We start from the raw sequence: 23,193 nt of genomic DNA, 5'->3' as shown, positions 1-23,193 counted from the left end.
GAGAAATAAAATAATATTTGCAAGAGCACACAGTTGACGTTGCTTATGCCAATAATAAAAACGATGATTATTAGGTTGAACCATATGAATTTGCCATTATTTGAAAAACCAACAATGTCATATTATTCAGCCTAATACATGCTATTCGGGCCTCCTGTTTAGGTAGTGCAAACAGTTAACATACTCAGCTGCTAACCAATAAGTAGTTGGAGTCTACCCAGAGGTGCCTCTGAAGAAAGGTCTGGTGACCTACTTCTGAAAAATCAACTATTGAAAACTGTCTTCGGTTGGGTTCTCCAGAAATGCAAAACCAGTGAAGCGTGAGTGTGTGTATACACACACACACATATATGTATACACAGAGAGAGGGAGAAAGAGACTTATATCAAGGAAATGGTTTACGTGGTTGTAATAGCTGGAAAGTCCCAAGTGGGTCAGACTGGAGGCTTCTCCTGACTCACATAGTTGCAGGGCTGACGAACCCAAGATCTGCAGGTATGCTGCTAGCTCAAGTCCCAAGAGCTAGAGGTCAGATGAACAGGAGCCAGATATAGGATCCAGAGCGAGAAAAAGCCCACAAGCTTTGCCAGAAAGTCCACATATATTGGATGCAGGCCACACCCTCAAGGAAATGCTCTTTCAACTGATTGGCTGCTCATAAGAGATCTCATCACAGAGGTGATTACATCACTACATAGCTGCCAAACTACATCATAACTGCCAAGCCACTGAGAACCACGGCTCAGCCAAGTTGACACACAACCTTAACGATGACAGTTTCCACACTTGGACGCCCCAAATTCATGTCTTTGCCACATGTAAAACACATTCACCACATATAGCATCCCAAAAGTCTTAAATCAACTCCAATTCCAAATTCCAAAAATTCCTCTTCATCTGTGAAATCTAGAATATAGTTATCTGCTTCCAAAGTACAATGGTGCAACGAGCACAAGGTAGATATTTCCATCACAAATGGGAGAAATTGGAGGGCAAGAAGGGTTAACAGGCACCAAGAAAGTCAGCAGAATACATTACATTAGCCCTCAAGTCTTGAAAATAATCCTCTGTTGTCTGAGACCATCTAGGCAATGATCCTACCCTCTAGACTCTGGGTGTTGGCCATACTCTCTGGATTCTGGGTAGAGGCCCCTTGGCCCTGGGCTTCAGGTCTGCTTTCCAGGCCCACTGGAATGGCAACTGTGGTCCCTTTGCTTTGGGTGGCTCCATTCTCCTAGTCTGAGTGGTGACCCCACCCTTTTGGCCCCAGCAGACCCTGTTCTTCTACCCCTTGGGCATGGCAGCACCACCCCTTTAGCTTTGGGCAGTGGATCCAACCCCATTCTGCTAGCACCCATGAACGGCAGCCCCAAACTCCTGAACCGAGTTGAAAATCTGACTCTTTGAAACCTAGGAGGCCATGCCTCCTTCCCCCCACCCCACATTTGAGAAGCGGCTGGTGGCATAGTTCCACCATTTGGGACCTGAGAGGTCATGGCCCTACCCTTTGAGACTGAAGCAGCTCTGTTTCCTGTGTTCCTCATTTCTCCAGCTTCTGCTTCCTGATTCCTTGCCCTTTCAGTCCCTCAGGCCCCTTTGGGCCAGCCCCTCATCTGCACTACTCGGGAAAGTGTTCCAAAGCTCTTTAGCTCTACCAGTAAGTACCTAGAGGTATACCACTCTGCCAGTAAACCTTGGCAGGAAAGCACTCAGCTCTTGCTCCATGGGTCCACAAGCTTAGCTCCACCAATAAATGCCCAGAGGTACCCCACTCTGCCAGGAAGCCTCCTACCCAAAGGCACTCAGCTCTGTTGCTCTGTGGGTCAGCTCCTGTGCAGTCTTGTGCCAATCTCCTGATTCTGCTGCCACTGTTTCTCTGCTGCTGCTTCTCTCCATCTGCACTGTCTCTGCTGTTACAGTTCTCTTCACTTCCTTCTGAGTCCTCACAAGAATTCTTTGATATCCATAATTCTACCGTCTCTTCATGGCAATCTAGGCTTTCACTACTAGGCATCTTAAAAGTTTTCCAGCCTACTTCTCAATTCCAAAACTGCTTCCACATTGTAGGTATCTGTTAAAGCAGCACCCCACTCCGGGAACCAAATTCTGTCTTAGTTATCTAGTGCTGCTATAACAGAAATAATACAAGTGGATAGTTTTAAGAAACAGAAATTTATTTTCTCACAGTCTAGGAGGGTAGAAGTCTGAATTCAGGGCAATGCTTTCTCTCTCTGTTGGTCCTGGGGAAAGGTCCTCATCAACAATCTTTCCCTGGTGTAGGGGCTTCTCAGAGCAGGGATCCCAGGTCTGAAGGACATGCTCTGCTCCCGGTGTTTCTCTCTTCGTGGCATGAGGTCCCTCTCCTCTCTGCTAAATTCTCTCTTTTATATCTCAAAAGAATATGACTTAAAACACAAACAAATCCTGTAGATTGAGTCCTGCGTCATTAACATAACTGCTTTAATCCTGCCTCATTAACCTCATAGAGATTAGGATTTACAGCACATAGGATGATCACATCGAATTATAAAATGGCAGAAAACCACACAATAATGGGAATCATGGTCTAGCCAAGTTGGCACATATTTTGGGGGGACACAACTCACTCCATAACAAAAAAAACTTATGGAACTTAGTTCTACTTTGACACACATGGGGTTGCCACGAGTTGGAGTTGATTGGATAGCAACTGGTTTTATGTGCCAGGCACAATGCAAGAAGTTCTCTCTATATTCTGACTCAATTCTCACAGGAACTTGCAAGGAAGGAATTACTATTCCCATTTCAAAGCTGAGGAAATTGAAGTTGAGAGGGATCAGGTGACTTGCCAACATCCCCCAGCAAGTCAATAGTGGAGCCAGTCCTCAAATTCAGATCTGTCTGTCTGGTCCCAAAGCCCCTTGGTTCCCTGGCATCAAGCCACAGCCCATTTTAGCCTCTGGATCCATGTTTAACAGCCTCCTTTCCTGTGACTCATGCTGAGTGAGGAGGTGGAAAGAAGCTGGCCTGGTGTTGGGAAACTAGGCTGGAACAGGCTCTGCCCCAAGGTGCTGGGTGGCCTTGGGCAGGTTACTTCCCTTTCTGGGCTTCACTCCCCAGGGAGACAGAGTCATTTCGGGAGGGTCACCTGACAGGAGTGCTCTTTGGTTAAAGGATGCAGCCAGACTGAGACATCACACAGAGAGGAGTCTGGGGAAAGAGTGCCCCTTTCCCCTCCCTTTCTCCCATCTCCAACTGGGCTCCCCTTTAGTTCATTCAACCAAAAACCAAAGAGCACTGGAGTGGCTTAATGAGATCCCTCATGTCAGCCTCCCTGGGTATAAAGCAGGGTGGGTAGATGAAGAGCCTATCAGGAGAGCAAACAGAAGACATCCTGCACACCATCCACCACCCTCCAAACCTCTCTTGGCACTGTTGCTATGTCAGGCCCTGCTATTGGCATGGGGGTATTATTCCAACAAAATAGACATGGTTCTGTCATTGGTTCATTCAATCATTCATCTAGTGCTCTTTAAGGCCTCCTCTGTGAGAAGCTCCAAGCTGGATGCTGGGGACCCAAGGAGGAGTGGGACCCAGTTCCAGCACTGAATTGCTCACTAGCCACTGATTGATCGGGTCAGGCATTGATTCCATCCTGAGATGTGACCCAGGCTGCCTGCTCCCCAGGTGGGTCTCAGATGAGGTGGAATTATTTATTATTCTTAAAATTATATTTGTCTTCGGGGCATGGAAGCTGTGGTTGTGGCGTGAAGGGTCTTGCTTAGGATCAAGATGGGGCTCAGTGACTTGGTCTTGTTAACTCCACTATCTTATGATGAAGAAACAAGCCTCAGCCACATGGGAAGCAAGTCACAGCCCCAGAACATTCAGGGCTCCTGAGGTGTAGGGTCCACTTATCAAAATCCTGCTTCTATTTCATCCAGCTCAGCTGTGGCTCTGAAGGAGACACTGCTTCCCTCTGAACTTGCCTTTTCAGCTGTACAGGGGACACTGGAACTGCTCTGAGGTTCTGTGAGCCTAGGAGGAGGCCACAGCTGGGGATTTCTGTCCCCTACCCCCTCTGTGCCATCCCCAGAGCTTTGCCTAGGCTCTGTGCCAATGCCTCTGTGCTTCTGTTTTCCTTTAGGGCCTTGAAGTTGCTTCCTCACTTCCCTACACGCAATTACCATGCTCCCCTTGGCCCTGATTTAATTACTGCCCAAAGCCCATTTGAGCACATTACCTGCCGTGTACTCAGGTACACTGTGAGGTTAATGGTGCAAGCAGCATTACCTGATTCCAGGGGTCCAGGCAAGGTGGGAACTTACCTGGATATGAGAGAGATAGGGCCTGCATCTCCAAGGCTCTTCGCCTCCTGACGCCGCAGCATGTGACACACATAGGGACTTGCGATGCCCACACTCGGTCTCCTCTCTACCCCAGGTGTGCACCACCTCCTGGTTTACAGGACACTTCCACCTGTATTGCCACCTTTGGGTCTTGCAGCAGCTACATGAGGTAGTGAATTAGTTATCTATTGCTGTGGAAAAATCATCCCCAAATTTAGCAGCTAATAACGACCCACGTTTATTATCTCACAGTTTCCGTAGATCAGGATCTGGGAACAATAGATAACAATACTCAAGGGGCAGCCTGTGCCTCGGGCTTGCCTTGTTTGGACGTGATCATGCCTGGAGGTTGTCAGACCCTGCCCTCCCATTTTATCAATGGAGGAAACCGAGGCCCAGGGAGATGAGTGTGCTGCTGTGAAATGAGGGGTAGGCTTGAAGACCATTCTGTGTTCCCCTAACCTCTCCTTGGTCCTGTTTTTGGGACCTCTGTCTCCCCCTGGGCGTGAGCTTCCCGGAGGCCTGGAGCCTCCCTCAGCACACCTGGCCTTATGCCCTTCTCAGACGACAGAGGTGCTTCGCCAAGGCTTGCTGGGTAGAAGGGATCAAATGGTGGTGATGGTGGCAGCAGCGACAAACTGGAACACAGCCATAGTCAGGCAGAGGGACAAAGTGGCAGATACCAGATATACAAAGTTAGGTACAGAGAGACACCCCCTGAGATGCAAGACATAGACATGGAAACATGCATGGAAACACATGGACACATACACAGAAACCCACAGAGATAGAGCCAGGACACATAGCAACATGCTGTCACTCAAAGACACTCAGACACATAAGACAGACAAGACACACACACATCCGCAGATACTCCAGGTATTGAAAAGCACACAGTCAGTGGCACATTGCAGACATTCATCCACTCATTCAGCCCTAGGCCTGAAGGGGAAGGAGTAGGTCAGAGACCTGGGCAGGGTAGCTGTGTAGAGAGGGCACCTGGCAGGAGCTGTGGCCTTTGGGAGAGGATGCAGCTGACCTCGATGACCTGGCTGAAAGCGAACTGGGGAACAAATAGTCCAAGCTCACTTTTCTCCCTTCTTCTGTCTCCTTTGGTCTCCCCAGAGTTCAGCTTCTCAGGACAGAGAGCAGGTAGGGAAGGGGGAGTGGATCTGAAGGAGTAAACCGATGTCCAGCCGGAGGGCGTAGGAATGAGTCCACTGAGGGGCCACCTGACAGAGCCCTGTGCCTGTCGTGGGGCTGGGGGAACCACCGAATGTCAGTCCCTGTAGCTGAGAGAGGCATGAGGACAGCCAGGGGGCCGTGGAGGTTGGGGAGTAGTGGCCAGAAGCCAGATGCAGACTTGCCCCATATGGAGGCCCATAAGCCATGTGCCTAAGATTGAGAAGTTATAAATCACATTAGGGGGCAGTGGAGGTTCAGTGGTAGAACTCTCATCTTCCGTACAGGTAACCAACAATCTGTCCTGGCCAATGCACCTTATGTGCGACCACTGCTCGCCTGTCACTGGAAGCTTACGTGTTGCTGTGATGCAAATTTCAACTGCATCATATTTGAACAAATTTTAGTGGACCTTCCAGACTAAGATGGACTAGGAAGAAAAGCCTGGTGATCCACTTCTGAAAATCAGCCAGCGAAAACCTGTGGATCACAATAGTCTGATCTACAACTGATCATGGGGATGGTGCAGGATTGGGCAGTGTTTTGTTCCATCATGCGTGGGGTCACCGTGAGTTGCGGGTCTGCTTGAAGGCAGCTACAATAGCAACAATAAATCATGTTATGCCTGGTTCCCACCCAGGGCCTCATAACCTGCTGCCCAAGGATGGCCTTGTGGCCAGAGCCATAAGAAGTCCACTTTTTCTCCAGCTCCCCAAGGCAGAGGCTGGGATCCGTCTCCCACTCCCCCTGCCCCTGTCCAATACACTCACTCACAGCCCGGTATCCTCTGGCCTGGCAGGCATGGGGTGCAATGTCACTTTCAGCTCTAGTAGTTTTTGTTTGCTCAGTTACTGAATGTTAAAATAATTTCTTATGAAGAAATATACATATGTATACTAATATATATATATATATCAAAGACCACGGCCTTCAGTATGGATTACACCTCAACATAAAGAAAACAAAAATCCTCACAACTGGACCAATGAGCAACATTGTGGTAAATGGAGAAAAGACTGAAGTTGTCAAGAATTTCATTTTACTTGGATCCACAATCAACACCCATGGAAGCAGCAGTCAAGAAATCAAAAGACGCATTGCATTGGGTAAATCTGCTGCAAAAGACCCCTTTAAACTGTTAAAAAGCAAAGATGTCACCTTGAAGACCAAGGTGTGCCTGACCCAAGCCATGGTATTTTCAGGTGCATCATATGCATGTGAAAACTGGACAATGAGTAAGGAAGACCGAAGAAGAATTGACACCTTTGAATTGTGGTGTTGGTGACGAATATTGAAAATACCCCAGACTGCCAAAAGAATGAACAAATCCATCTTGGAGGAAGTACAACCAGAATGCTCCTTAGAAGCAAGGATGGTGAGAATACATCTTACATACTTTGGACATGTTGTCAGGAGGGATCAGTCCCTGGAGAAAGACAGCATGCTTGGTAAAGTACAGGGTCAGCGGAAAAGGAAAAGAGGAAAACCTTCAACGAGATGGATTGACACAGTGGCTGCAAAAAAAAAAAATTTTTTTTTTTTTTTTGCTCAAGAATAACAGCAATTGTGGGCCTAGCGCAGGACCAGGCAGTGTTTCGTTCTGTTGTACATAGGGTCACTGTGAGTCAGAACTGACTGGATGGCACCTAACAAAAATAACAACTGGAGGTCATGGTCCCCAGACCTTCTGTTAGCCCAAGACAGGAACCAACTCTTCAGACAGGGATTAGATTGGACTATAGGATAGAAAATGATACTGGTGAGGAGTGAATTTCTTGGATCAAGTAGATGCATGAGACTATGTGGGCAGCTCCTGTCTGGAGGGGAGGCGAGAGGGCAGAGAGGGTCAGAAGCTGACCGAATGGACATGAAAATAGACAATGGAAAGAAGGAGTGTGCTGTCTCATTAGGGGGAGACCAAGAAGGAGTATATATAGCAAGGTGTATATAAATTTTTGTGTAAGAGACTGACTTGATTTGTAAACTTTCACTTAAAGCACAATAAAATTTTTTTTAAAAACTGGAAAAAAAAAAGAACAACAAAGTTGTTATGTGCTATCAAGTCGATTCTGACTCACAGTAACGCAATGTGATGGAGTAGAATTGCCCCATAAGATATTCTAGGCTGAAATCTTTATAGGAACGGATTGCCAGGTCTTCTGGCTCACAGGTTTCAGTATATTAAAAAATATATATATATATATATATATACATATATAAAATCTGTGTTTCAGTGTCTGTGACATGCATAGATCTCTAAAGAACAAGGCTCAGGGCAGGGGCCCCTTTTGCCCAGATTTTTTTTTTAAGAGAATGGTTCTGACCAGATGGGAATGTGGGTCCTTCGACAGATGCCATGGGGAGAGATGCTGGCAACCAGAGCTACCAGGAAGGATGAGGGGCATGGCATTATGGATCGAAGGTGGCCAAAGACAGGTGGCCCTTGCCAATACCCTGGCAACTGAGTAACCTGTGTACCTACCCACCGCCAGGACTTAGATCCACCCTTGATGGAAGGGGTGGAGAAAAAGCTGGATTGTCTGAGAGAACCCTGAACTGACCAGAGCCATGTCCGCCAGCAGCAGAAGTTGAGCTTTAAGGTTGCACTCTGCTCCCATGAACACAGCTGCTTGATGCAGCCCCTCTCTCCAACCTGAGCGTGGGTCACTGCTCCTGGGCCTTCCATTCTGCTGTGATGGGAGTACATCAAAGCTCTTCTGGCTGGAAGACTCACTTCCGTTTCGGACTAGGGGCTGAAACAGAGCTCCGCTTGTGTGGGACCATGCTATTTCCCAAGTAACAGAGTTCTGTGTCCCACCCGCCAGCTGATGGCTATACCCCACCCCCTCAATTGGTAGCAGACGCTCCTTGGGCTACATATTCTTGGCTGTGAGTATGTGTGACGGTGGGTGTGACTCTGACCATAAATGTGAGCAAGGCTTGCATGTGGAAACCCTTGCATGTGTGTGTCCACACAAGGATCCTCACTGAATTAAAAAAAAATCAAATGATAACAATGAAACGCAACATCGAGTCCATTCTGACACCTAGCAGCCCTATAGGGCAGAGTAGAACTGCCCCCATAGTGTTTCCAAGGCTGTAATCTTTACCGAAGCAGACAAACTCAACCTTTTGGTTAGCAGCTAAGTGCTTAACCACTGTGCCACCAGAGCAAGCACCCTGAATTTGGACTTCCAGCTTCCTAAACTGTGAGAAAATAAATTTTTGTTTGTTAAAGCCACATATTTGTGTTATTTTTGTTATAGCAGCACTAAGAAACTGAGACAGAATTCAACTCAATTAATCTTCACCACTGCCCTGGGAAAAAAAAAGCCCTGGGAGGTTAGATTATTAACCCCATTTTACAGAGGAGAACACAGAGGCTCCAAGATGGGGAAGAATTTGCCCAAAGTCATGCAGCCAGTAGTAGTAAACTCCCCCCTATCATGGTGGCCCCATTGTTCCCAAATGCACAACAGAGCTTCTCCTTTCAGGAAGCAGAGAGAAGAGGAGAAGGTCGGGGCTTCCCCAAAGGATGGAGCAGTGGCCAACATATGACTGCAAGATTCTAACAGCCTAGGTCTCAAGGAAACTGACTAGGTTGGGGCTAGGAGCACATGTGGACTTTGAAGTCTGTGTCTGCTGTCTCCTGGCTGGGTAATATTGAGCAAGTATTTACTGCCCTGAGCATCAGTCTCCTCACCTATACAATGGGGATAACAATACTCTCTACCTTCTTCATCTGATTGCTGTGAAAGTTAAAGGAGATAGTCTGTGGGAAGCATTCAGCACAAGGCCTGGCTCGATACTCCTCTGAGACTATCATCACTGGTACCAGGATGTAGGTCCTCCGAGGTCGTTGGTACAAGGGCACAACATCTGGGAAGAGTGAAGAGCAAGGTGTCCCCAGGGAGGAGAGAACCTGGATAGTGATTAGAGTTGCTTTGTGCTCAGAAACAATGGATGAAGGGTTTTTTTGTTTTCATTCTTATCCCATGAAGTTATTCCCATTTCCACACCCTCTGATAATTTTTAAGCTTCAGGTAAACAATGGAAGATTTGAGAAAATTGCCTGGCCCTTCAGACTTTTAATCTCCTTGAATCTCCACATTCCATTCCCCTCCCCTCCTCCATAACACACCGGCCATGGGAGACCTTTGTTAACTGGAACAGCAGGACCCAGGACCGCATTTACTGGACCTGGGGAATGGGAGGTTGCAGGGAGAGAGGAGGATCCAGGGAGAAGCAGATTGTACCTGCTTCTCCCAGGAGGTGGGGCCCAGCCTCCAGGCGAGATGACTTCAGTGTGACCAATATCAAGCTTACAGACTAAGTGCTGAGCTCTTCGAGTTCAGCCCTCAGCCCTCTTCTGCCTCATCTTGTTGCAGCCTGGCATGCACACCAGCCCCACTGACCATGGGATGGGATAAAGTGTTAAGGCACAGAAATTTAAACCATATTTACAGTCACACACTTAACCAATCATTTTGTTGAAAAGAAAGAATGGCATAAAGGGAGTACAAACTTGGGTTATACAGGTAACCCCAAACCAAACCCCTTGCTGTTGACTCAATTCTGACTCATGGTGACCCTATAGGACAGAGTAGAACCACCCCATAGGGTTTCTAAGGCTATAATCTTTACAGAAGCAGACTGCCACATCTTTCTTCTGCAGAGCAGCTGGTGGGTTTGAACTGCGAACCTTTCGGTTAGCAGCTGAGCACTTAACCACTGCACCACTAGGGCTCCTTATATAGACAACGGTTAGTAATATTTTAATATTTAGAATCAGAAAGTGTCTGGAAAATCTGGGCAGGCTGGTTACCTTGGTTTTCTTGCCACAAGGGGATTCAATGATCAGCTAATTCACACTAAAGCATAAACAGCTGAATATGTTTGCTTTTTATAGGGAAAGCCCTGAAAAGGCAGCATTTTACACACTGGAATGGAGAATCTCCAGTGGTATTTCAGGCATCGTGACTCTTCAGCACCTTCCTTCTTATCATGGGCGCTACTTTGAACTTCCACATGCACTTGAGTGGTTACCCTAGAATTCAGGTGGGCAGTGGATGCCTTATCAGAAGGAGTACTCTGCAAGGAATTAAATCACGTTTTCTCTAATGAGATAAGTGATAGGTAGAAAGTAACCTTGAGATCTCTGAGGTAGCCTTCCTTAGAATGTGGCTGCAGGGAGGATGAAGGGCCCTCTGGAGGAAGGGAGCGGTGGTTCAGAGCTCTTGAGAAGGCAGATACTGGAAGTAAACAGAACCTGGGACTCTTGGCTTAGCCTGTACCCTGAGGGACGGCTTGGAAGGAAAACTGAGATAGTGGACCCACAAGAGCTGAAACACCACGGGCTTGGGCTGTCCGCGTGTGAGGTGCTGAGAGGGAATGAGGCTGATGCCCAGGGATTCATCTTCTTCTCAGCTCGTGGGAAATATAACCACCCTTTGAGAGGGGGGTGGAAAGGAAGCAGGGAGAAAAGCCATCACTGGGAGGGGTCAGCAGTGTGGCCAGGGAAAGGGAATGAAATTAGAGACTTTGTATTTTGTGGGCTAAAAAGGAAAAGGTGCCAGACCCCTGAGTGGACCCAGAGGAGGAAAGGGGACAGTCTTATCCATGTGAAAATGGAGGCCAAGCACTGCCCTGCCATGACTGCCCATGGCCATGGCCCAAGAAGTTTGAGCTTTCAGCCGGGAAGCCAAGGTGTAGTGCAACCTTAACTAAATTTGGCATGGAGGTAGTGGGATGGCCCTTTGAGGACACGGTGGCCTGGCAGAGGGATCTGCCTTAGCTGTCATATCATGGAGACCAAGTTTCCATGGTGGCGATGCTGAGGCAGGGAGTGATGGTGGTAGGGGCTCCTTGAAACACTGGTGCCTTACCACTTACCGTGAAAGCTGGACTAAGCCCCCTTTCCACTGTGTGTGGGACAATTCAGGGGGTCTTTCCCCAAGAGAAGGAGTCCTGGAGGCATAGTGGTTCAAGTGCTTAGCTGCTAACTGAAAGGTTGATGGTTCAAACCCACCCGCCACTCCGTGGGAGAAAGACGTGGCAGTCAGTTTCCATAAAGATTTGCAGCCTTGGAAAGGTCATGGAAGCTTCACAAAACAAAAACAACCAAACCTGTTGCTGTCGAGTCAATTCCGACCCATAGTGACCCAATAGGACAGAGTAGAACTGCCCCATATGGTTTCCATAGAGTTTTTAAAGAATGGCTGGTAGATTCAAACTACCGACTTTTTGGTTAGCAGCTGAGCTCTTAACCAGTATGCCACCAAGGCTTCAGAAGCTTCATAGGCACATCCAAACTCCCTGAGGGACCGAATTACTGGGCTGAGGGCTGGAAACCATGGTCTTCGGGGACATCTAGCTCAACTGGCATAACATAGTTTATAATGAAAATGTTCTACATCCTACTTTGGTGAGTAGCATCCAGGGTCTTAAAAGCTTGTGAGCAGCCCGTCTAAGATACTCCACTGGTCCCACTCTGTCTGGAGCAAGGGAGGAGGAAGAAAACCGAATGTACAAGGGAAAGATTAGTCCGAAGGACTAATGGGCACAATTACTACAGCCTCCACCAGACTGAGTCCAGCACAACTAGATGGTGCCTGACTACCACCACCAACTGCTCTAACAGGGATCACAGTACAGGGTCCCAGACAGAGCTGGAGAAAAATGTAGAACAATATTATAACTCACACACACACACAAAAATGAATTTACTGGTCTGACGGAGACTGGAGAAACCCCGAGAATATGGCCCTCAGAGACCGTTTTATCTCAGTAATGAAGTCGCTCCTAAGGTTCACCCTTCAGCTAAAGATTAGGCCCATAAAGCAAAACAAGACTAAATGGGCACACTAGCTCAGGGGCAAGGACAAGAAGCCAGGAGGGGACAGGGAAGCTGGTAATGGTGAACCCGAGGTCGAGAAGGGGAGAGTGTTGAAATGTTGTGGGGTTGCCAAACAATGTCATAAAACAATATGTGTATTAATTGTTTAATGAGAAACTAATTTGCTCCGTAAACCTTCATCTAAAAAAAAAAAAAAGATTTACAGCCTTGGAAACCCTATTGGGCCATTCTGTTCTGTCCTAAAGAGTCACTATGAGTTGGAATCGCCTGACAGCAACAGGTTTGGTTTGGTTTTGGTTCTTCCCAAGAGAAAGCACCCAGATTGGAGCCTGAGCACACTTTAATTTGAATTTAGAAGCATAAAAGACAACAGCCCTAAAGAACACCTTTGCTACATTGGCAACATATAAATTAGAGACATCTTTGTAAAAGAGGCAGCATAGTTTTAAAACACTGACAAATGACAAATAAAGAGAAGTATTTCCATTAAAAAAAAAAAAAACCATTGCCACTGAGTCGATTTTGACTCATAGTGACCCTATAGGACAGAGTAGAACTTTCCCATGGGGTTTCCAAGGAGCGCTTGGTGGATATATACAAGAGCTTAATATCTGGAAAATAGAAAGAACTCCTATAAATCAAAAAGAAAAAGACAGACAACCCAATAGAAAACTGGGCAAAGTATTTGAACACCAAAGTTACAAAAGAAGTGGAAACGACTTATGCAAGCAAAGACGCCCACCTTGTCGGCTGTCAGGAAAATTTAAGTTTAAAATGACAGATTCAGAAATTAATTTTCGCCTATAAGATCGACAACTTTTAAAAAAACATTGATGATAGCCACTGTCGATAAGAGCTATTGGGAATGTAAGTTGATATAGGCTTTTTGGAGGTCAACTGGCAGACTATCAGAATTTGTAATACACATGTTGTTTGCCATCGAGTTGGTTCCAACTCATAGTGACCCTATATGACAAAGTAGAACTGACCCGTAGGGTTTCCTGGACTGTAATCTTTATGGGAGCAGATCACCAGGTCTTTTGTCCCTTGGAGCAACTTCAAACCACTGACGTTTCAGTTTGTAGCTGAGCGCTTACCTGTTGCGCCACCAGAAAAAAAAAAATTTTTTTTGCCACCAGAGCTCCTTAAAATACACACACCTTTGTGTATTTGACCCAGCAGCTTTTACCTCTCGGTATCTACCCCAGAGAAGTATCTGCATATGTATACAAAGATGTTCATGGCAACATTCTTCGTAATAGTGAGAAATTGGAAGAAAATGTACAAGAATGGGGGATGGTTAAGAGCTCTGGTACATTCGTACTATGGAACACTATGCAGCAGCAGGGGAGGGTACCCATGCGAACTTAGACTGATAGAGTGATCCAGTTGAGGGAGGCATGGGAGTTTGTCTCCCTGGATTGTCTTGTGTTCCAGGTGGTTTGAATGCTGAATTGAGAGCCAGTGAACTAGTAGGCCCAGGAAGGTCAAGGACCTGAGCAACAGAGTCTGAGGAGAGGCCACTGGGCATAGGGACTCCGGTTCTGCAGGTACCAGGAGCCAGGTGTAATCAGAGAGGCCAGGGCCACCGCTGGAGGTGTGGCCTGGGCTGAAAGAAGACTCCTTGAGTTCCCCAGCCAGGGACCTTAACAGCCTGACAGGTATAGGATCTCCCCCCTCACCTGCCTCTTCAGGGCAATCCTACACCTGTTTGGTAGCTCACATTAAGCCCCGCCTACCCCCGCCTCCTCACCCCTCACCTCCACCACACACAGCTGAGGAGGCAGGGAGAGGCAGAAGCTACCTAAGGGATGGAACACTTTTATACGGGACAGACTGAACATTACCTAAAGAGGCTGTTTAAATGATCAGAAGAGACCAAGCTTTAAAACAAATTAGATGACATTGTGTAATTGTCCCCCTGCTAACAAAGACAGTGGTTACCTTGCTTACCAGATTGTCTGTAGTGAACAATTTCACATTTTTTCACCACATCAAACACTCTGCTTCTAGGTATGACTGGCATCTGTCTCTCTTCCAACCCCACAGCACCTTCCTACAGAATCGAAACTTCTTTTCTCAAATTTGCAGTTTGACCGGGGTGGATGACCTAGTAAGCAAGGTAAACACAGGCTTACTTGTGCTTACTTAATAAATTGTAGTGAACAATTTCCACATTGTTCACTACAGATTAGTAAGTAAGCACAAGTAAGCCTGTGTTTACCTTGCCTCTTGGATAATCTGTCCCTGGTTTGGGAGGAAGGTCAGTTACACACAAAATAACTTACAGCTTCCTCATGCCTTGGAGTCAGGGTGAGATAAATTTTGTGACTCTGATAGACTGTACTTTATTTACTCGGTTCCCTCTGCCTGGCAAGCTCTCTCTCCCCTCTCCTCCTAGCTGGCTCCCCCTCATCTTTCAATTCTTAGACCTGGTATCCTTCCTCCTTGAATCCCAACTGGTTTCCATAGCCCTGAACTTCTCTTTATCAGTACTTAGAGCATGGTGGTGTTGTGCCTGCCTCTGCCATCAGACTGCTCGCTCTGGGGAGCAGAGCCATCTGATATTCATTAGTGTGGCCTTAGCATCTAGCACAGCGCACAGCACATGGCAGGCCCTCACTTAATGTCTGCTGAGTAACTGAGTGAATAAATGACTGAAAGAAGGGGAGGGAGTGCATTTATAGAAGATCTGAAAGCTGCTTAACTTTGGGCCAGTCATTTGCCCCTCCCTGGAGGTCTGTTTTCCATCTCTAAAGAGGTGTGGGTAGGGAAGCTGGGCTTTCATCATCTGATGACCCCTCTTAGCCCAGCCTTTCTCTTGCAGACCCAAGACTGCCAGACTCTCTGCCCTCTCTCTCCACTGAAAAATTCCACACCAGAGAACTCAGTTTGTTCCAACCTCCCTGCTCCCTCCGTCCACTCAGGCCTTTGCAAAATCGCACTGCTTCCTCTTTCCAGATACTGCTCGTGTTTATGCTTCCTCCTCATGCCCTCACCCTGTGGGACACTGACTGCCTCCAGTTGGGCGCGGTCACTCCTCCTGACTGGAGTCCAGCCACCAGGCAGGGAGCGCCAGCGAGTCACTGCTTCCCAAGGCCTCTCCCCCCCCCCCGGGCAGGGAAACCTCTCTCTTCTTCTCTCACCCTTTCTGTGTATGGCTCTGTGTCCCTCTGTATGTCTCTATGCTCCTCTCTCCTTTTTCTCTGTCTCTGTCCCTTGGTCTCTGAGCACCTAGCTTTATCTTTGTTTCTTTTTTTCCTGTCTTTGTCTCTCCACTTTCACTTCTATCTGTGCCTCTCTCCTTGTCTGGTTTCTCTGTGTCCTCTCCTTTTTCCTCTATCCAGACTCCTGTGCCACCCTGGAATCCCCCTTCCACTCTCAGGTCTCAGCCTCCCCTAGCCTTGCTAAGGGGTGTTCTCAGTTTCTCCTGAAGCCCCTTCTTTTCTCCTGATCCAGGCTTGCCCCATCCCTGACCAGCCTGATTCCCCTGACCCACCTGTCTGGAGCGTTGCTTCAGCTTGCTAGATGCTTCAGGACAGTCAGGGGGAGCGGGCTGGCCCACATCATGCTGGCATGCCCTTTCTGAAGGGAGGAGGGAGTGGCCATGACCCACAACCATAGTTGGTCTGGGCCTTTTCTGGCCTGGAGATACCGTACCCCAACCCCCACATGGAGCAACCTGCCCCCCCCCCCCCAACTTCCTGCCCCTGACTGCTCCAGTGATTGGCCAGGGAGAGGCCTGAAAACAAGGCCTGTACTCATGGTCTTCTTGAGGGGACTGTGTGCTGTCCCCTACCCTCAGGCCCTGCCCCTCCCACAGAGCCTGCTGGAAGCTGGGGTATTAGATATCAAGACTGCTTTGCTTGAAAAGAATTAGACCCTAAGACCCAGCCTGAGGAATGTAAGAGAACCCAAGGGTGAGGTGGCAAGACAGAGAAAGCAAGAAGGGAATGCGAAGCCTGAGGTGAGAGTTAAACATGTAAGAGTTAGCCCTGCTGGATCCTGGGCTCTGCCCCTTCCCTGTGGTGTGACTTTAGGCTAATCACTTCACCTTTGTCCTTTTTCCCTGAAAACAGGACAATGGATTCTCTCCTGGTGCACTGCTGGGAGAATTTAATGCTAAGACGTTGATTAAAAAAAAAAAAAACAACATTGCCGTGGACTCATAGTGACCCTATAGGACAGAGTAGAACTGCCCCATAGAGTTTCCAAGGAGTGCCTGGTGGATTCAAACTGCTGACCCTTTGGTTAGCAGCCGTAGCTCTTAATCACTACGCCACCAGGGTTTCCAACATTGGTAAAACGCCCAGCATTGAAGTCTCATAATAAATGCTACTTGAGGTGGAATCTGAAACTATAACAAAGGGAAAACCCAGAAGTGGCGGGTCTGTGTTCAAATCCCATCTACACCTGCTGTGGCTGACACAGGGGAGATGCTCAAAAGCATTGAAGAGTAAATAAACGAAGGGATGAATGACTGAATGTCAGCCTCTGATTTTGTTGGTTCCCTAAGGCTGCCGGAATAAAATACCACAAACCGAGTGACTTATAAGAACAGAAATTTATTGTCTCGTAGTTTTGGAGGCTAGAAGTCCAAATGAATGTACGAATCAGGCCATGTTCCCTTCAAAGTCTCTAGTGGAAGATCCTGTCTTGTCTTTCCCAGCTTCTGGTAGCCCCAGGTGTTCCTCGGCTTGTACCTTCACATGGCTGTCCTTTTTCTGTCTCTCTGGGTCTCTTTTCCTTTTTAAGGATACCACTCGGATTGGACTAGGGCTCACACTACTCTGGCATTGTTAACTGATAACATCTTCAAAGACCCTATTTCCAAACAAGGTCACCTTCACGAGTGCCAGGGGTTAGGACTTCAACGTATCTTTTGGGGGATACAATTTAATCCCTATCAGGAGTCATTGGAGGTTTTGAGCAGAAGCGAACATGACCTGACTTATGTTTTAAAAGGTTCCCTCCTCACAGCACTTCCGGGAGTTCAAACTCCAGCTCCATCTCTTCTTAGCTGCGTCACTGGGCAAGTCATTTCGCTGCTCCAAGGTTCAGTTTCTTCTCTGTAAAAGGCAGATTAATAATATGCGTCTAACAGATCCTTGGCCAAAATTCCTGTCTGCTTTTAGTGCTAATAATAGCGATCCTTTGAGCAATTGGTCCATTTCAATCTCACGGACACCGTGGCTGCAGTTCTCTTGCTGACTGGCTGCTAGGAACCCGCAAGCCAACAGTATGTTCTACCCACAGCAAAGGCATCCATCTTTAGGCAGTTCTAGGTTTACTTCTGCTCTCGTTTCTTTCCTGCCTATTTTTTTTCTGACTTTATGTCCTTTAAATCATTCCTTTAAAAATAACAAATTTTCCTCAATTACAAAAATAACCTGAAGGTCAGCGGTTCGAATCCACCAGCGGCTCCAGAGGAGAAAGATGTGGCAGTCTGCTTCTATAAAGATTACAGCCTTGGAAATCCTATGGGAGTTCTACTTTGTCCTATAGGGCCATTATGATTCGTAATCGACTTGATGGCACACAACAACAACAAAAATAATACACTTTAATGTTAGATATTTTGGGAAACGTACATGAAAATCACCATGAAGAAAATACATACAGCCCAGAGAGAACCACTTTAAACCTATTGTAGTTTTTCTTTTCCCCCCAATCTTTATATATATAAACGTGGCCAGAAAAGAATTAAATTACTAAGGAATTTTTATTTTCTTTATTTCACAGTTCCTTTAGCTTCATTCCCTTCCCCTAGCACAGACTGCCAGGGATTGCACCTTCGCGCTTAGAAGAGGGGGCGGACATCACAGCAAAACACAGACAGTAAAGGAATCAAACGCTTGGCTTTTGAGGTTAGCACACAAGGCACCACATTTGAGAGATGGATGAAGGGTCAAGCAACCCAAACTCCAGACCAGACAAGGAATATTCTGACCGAGAGAAAGGAGGGAGTTGGAGGGATGGTGAAGAACTGCAGGTGCCTAAGATACGGCTGTGCATCTTCCGCCTCCCCCAGCTTTGCCCCAGGAACGCAGTGTATGGGCACCAGGCACAATGAAGCAGTGAGAGACTGTGGACACTGAGAGTAGAGACAATCTGTGCCCTCTCTCTAAGCTAAGCCTGAGCTCCTTGTACTGTGTGAGGTTCCTGGATAGCAGAGCAGAGGTGACTGAGGGAAGTTCAGGCAGATGGGCCCTTGAGAGGCTTGCAGAATGCTCCACAGACCTGGAGAGGCTCAGATAGTGGAAAGTGAGGTCCTGGGCCCCTAGGAGTTGTGGAAAGTGATGAAGCTCCTTGGAGAGTTCCCTGGTGTCCCCCTTGACTTACATACAAGTAGAAGGATCCAGTGCCCCTGACAGGGGTCCTGCAGTAGCTAAGAACTACCCAGAACTGAAGGGACCACAAGGTTGAAAACAAAGCTTGACCAGGCAGCCCCCACTACAGACTTACAGTCAGGGCTCAGACAAGCTGATGGGGTGGGACACCGTCGTGGACAGACGACACTTAACCTACCTGTAGGGACAGGAAAAAGGAGGTTGGGGTGGATTGGGTGTGTGGGTGACCCTGAAATGACTGAGATTAAGTTTTCATCTCAGAGAATGGAGGCTCGTAATAGAAATTAAATTTACTTGGCGAAATGAAACCACCACTTTTTGGTTTTTGCATATCTGAGTTTGTGGTCTGTAATAAAAAAAATATATGTATATATGTTTTAATGTGAATCTATTACACTTATACATGGACCTAGATACTCATAGATGAGCTCTCATCTATAAATACTATTTTGTAAGCTATATTTTTTAACTTAATAAAATGCTGTAAGTGTGTGAGCAAACCTTAGGACTTCAGATTTTATTTGGCTCCGACTAAATGGGAAAGGGTGAGCCCTTAGTTTTGGATGAGAGAAGAATGTGGCCCAGGAGGCCCCGGGAAGCCACCTGAGAGTGCATGCTGGCCATGGATTATCCACATGCCGGTAATTGAAAGTGTGCCCATGCCTTTTGACTAAATGGTGCAGTGAGGTACTTAATATCGCCCTTCTAGCCAGAGTTTTTGTAACTCCCACCAAATGACAGGGTGGAACTATGGTGGCCCACCAAAGGAATTGGATAGCTTGCTAATGATGTAAATAAGGTGCATGGCACCCTTGTGGGGGTGGGACCACACAAGTAAGGTGTATGGAACCCTAACTGGGGGGTTGGTCAGTTTTGCCAACCTGCTAGGCTTAAAATGAGCCATCCCAGAGGTGGGAACACCATCAAGAAAGAAGAGCCAGGAGTGGTGCATACCCTCTGGGCCTGGGATTCTTGTGCTGAGAACTTCCTAGATCCAGGAGAGAGAGATAGGAGCTGTAACACGGAAGACAGTGAGAGATGGCAGTGCAAGACGGCTGCAATGGGGCTTTGCCGCCCACAGAAGCCCCACAGAGTGAGAAGGCTGAGTGCCTTCGGGCTGAGGCTTGCTGGGGAAGTGGGGTACCTCCAGGCACTTATCGGCAGAGCTAAAAGGGCTTTGTAACACTTGCCCAAGCAAGGCAGAGGCCGAGGTACCAGAGAGAGGTGTGCCTGTGGTCCTAGCTGAGCAGAGGCTGTCCTGATCTAAGAACAACATCCTGAGCATTCCTGAACCTGAATTGTAAATAATTACTTCCCTAATAAACCCCATAACTGTGAGTGCCATCCGGGAGTTCTGTGTAGCCATTGCAACGAATTATACAACCCAGTAGAGGAGTACAGAGTGCTGTGGGAGGAATGGTTAGCATCAGAATTGATCACAAGGGGAGAGAAGGTATGTCTGACCTCTGTCTCATAGGAATCAGCCTTGGGTGTTGATCTTGATTTCCCTTCCACCTTGTGAAGTTAGAGGAGGTCAGACGCCCCTGCCATGTCATTTTTACACTAAGGTATGAAAGGTAGGAGAATATATTTAAATCAGAATTTATGTCAGTTAATCCTCATTTATGTCTGCAGTCTTACCAGAAGAAAAAATACGACAGTCAGGCCTCCCGTATTGGAAAATAAGTGAATAGATATGTCTCATGTGTATCATGAGACCGGCTAAAAAAGCAGCTGTTTGGGTGCTGGTGACTTTTGCCAACGGCCCCGTGATTCACCTCACTCACAAGATCTCCAAGAAGCCCCAGGGCTCAGCTCCCACTCTGGCTGGTACCATGCTGGTGGGCCCTTTTGGAGAAATAAGCTCCTTATGTGCTGACTGACTTATTAGTTCAGCAGCCTGTTCCTACTTTGTGCCAGCCCTGAGCTGGGACCCAGTACTGCTCAGAAGTGATTTCTGCTCTCAGAGGGCTGGCAGTCAGGGCTGGCTGAGATGGGGGACAGAGTTTAGTGCTATGATAGAGGAACACATGAAGGCCTCCAGGTGGCTTGATGAATCAAGGGAGACTTCCTAGAGGAGGTGACATATGAGACGGGTCTTGAAGAATGAGTAGAAGTTGCTGGGTAGGCACAATGTGTATGTGGGAGAGAGTATGCCTTCAACTTCATGTCAGGAGCCCCTGCTCTTATGCCAGGCCCACTATAAGCTATGAAACACTAGAAACTTGTTAGAGCACAGAAACCCTGGTGCTGAGGGAGCTGAGGCTCAGAGAGGGAAAGTGACATGCCCGGAGTCGCACAGCACATGGGGGGCAGAGCAAGGACTCGAACGACCTTTTCCCACCCTTATTGGGTGTGACTCTGGAGGACAGCACCAGGTAGGGTGGTTGGGCATGGCTCCCAACTCTATGTGTACCCGTGGGGGTTTGCTACAGGCCACCCCCTCTCCTAACTCCTCAGCGTGAATGTATATCAGGTATGCCTTTAACTCCTGTTTTCTGTGCCTCTTGCCATCATCAGGTGGGGAGCTCTCTCAGGCTGGGGACCGTGTCTGCCCCGAGGTAGGACCAAGGCAGTTCTCCAGGCCAGGAAGACCTAGAGGAGGATGTCATGGATTGAATATTATGTCCCCCCAAAAATGTGTGTATCAACTTGGTTAGGCCATGATTTCTAGTGTTGTGTGGTTGTCCTACATTTTGTGATTGTAATTTTATGTTAAGAGGATTAGGGTGGGATTGTAACACCATCCTTACTCAGGTTACCTCCCCGATCCAATGTAAAGGGAGTTTTCCTGGGGTGTGGCCTGCACCACCTTTTATCTCTTAAGAGATGAAAGGAAAGAGAAGCAAGCAGAGAGTTGGGGACTTCATACCACCCAGAAAGAAGCACCGGGAGTAGAGCATGTCCTTTAGACCCTGGGTTCCTGCGCAGAGAAGTACCTAGTCCAGGGGAAGATTAAGGACTCCAGAGCCGACAGAGAGAGAAAGACTTCCCCTGGAGCTGACACCCTGAATTTAGACTTTGAGCCCACTTATTGTGAGGAAATAAACTTCTCTTGGTTAAAGCCATTGGCTTGTGGTACTTCTGTTATAGTAGTACTAGATAACTAAAACTGAGGGCTTTGCTGAGACAGCTCGAGAGAGCCAAGCCTGAGCAAGCATTAGCGTACCAGATCTAGTGAAACCAGGATCTTAGCCAGAAAGGAGCTTGTATCATCTGCAAAGGGCAGATGGGATGGAGGGTGAAAAAGGCCAGAAGCAAGAGTATGGAGGTTGAAGTGTATGGCATTTTCATGACCTAGCCTCAGAAACCACATGGCATCACTTTGGCTGTACCCTATTGATCAAGGCAGTCACGAAGGCCTGCCCAGGTTCAAGGGGAAAGGACATAACTCTATTTCTTGATGGGGAGCAGCAAGGTTCTCTAAGAGCATGTGGGATGGGAGATCCTGTTGTAGCTACTCTTGGAAACTGCAATTTTCCAAACCCACTTGTGGCTTGTATTTTTAATTTCTTCTTTTTTTTTTTCTAATTATTGAAAATCCGTCTCCCTCTCTCCCTCCCTCCCCCTCTCGTAACCATCAAAGAATATTTTCTTCACTGTTTAAACTATTTCTCAAGTTCTTATAACAGTGGTCTTATACAATATTTGTTCTTTTGCAACTGACTAATTTCACTCAGCATAATGCCTTCCTGCTTCCTCCATGCTATGAAATGATTCACAGTTTCATGACTGTTCTTTATCGATACAAAGTATTTCATTGTGTGAATATACCATAATTTATTTATCTATTCATCCGTTGATGGGCACCTTGGTTGCTACTATCTTTTTGCTACTGTGAACAGTACTGCAATGAACATGGGTGTGCATATACCTGTTCGTGTAAAGGCTCTTGTTTCTCTAGGATATAGTCCAAGGAGTGGTTGTACCATTTTACATTCCCACCAGCAGTGTATAAATGTTCCAGTCTCTCCACAACCTCTCCAGTATTTATTATTTTGTGTTTTTTGGATTAATGCCAGCCTTTTGGAGTGAGATGGAATCTCATTGTAGTTTTAATTTGCATTTTTTTTTTTTAATGGCTAATGATTGTGAGCATTTCCTCATGTATCTGTTAGCTACCTGAACGTCTTCTTTAGTGAAGTGCCTGTTCATATCTTTTGCCCATTTTTTAATTGGGTTATTTGTCTTTTTGTAGTTCAGTTTTTCCAGTATCATGTAGATTTTAGAGATCAGGCGCTGATTGGAAATGTCATAGCTAAAAACTTTTCCCCATTCTGTAGGTACTCTTTTTACTCTTTTGGCGAAGTCTTTGAATGAGCATGGGTGTTTGATTTTCAGTAGCTCCCTCCCAGTTATCTGGTTTCTCTTCTGCACTGTTAGTAATGTTTTGTGTACTGTTTATGTCACGTATTAGGGCTCCTAACATTATCCCTATTTTTTCTTCCATAATCTTTATCGTCTTAATCCTTATGTT

This window comes from Loxodonta africana, chromosome 7, assembly GCF_030014295.1.
Source record: "Loxodonta africana isolate mLoxAfr1 chromosome 7, mLoxAfr1.hap2, whole genome shotgun sequence".
Taxonomy (NCBI): domain Eukaryota; kingdom Metazoa; phylum Chordata; class Mammalia; order Proboscidea; family Elephantidae; genus Loxodonta; species Loxodonta africana.
This window is presented reverse-complemented; position numbering follows the sequence as displayed.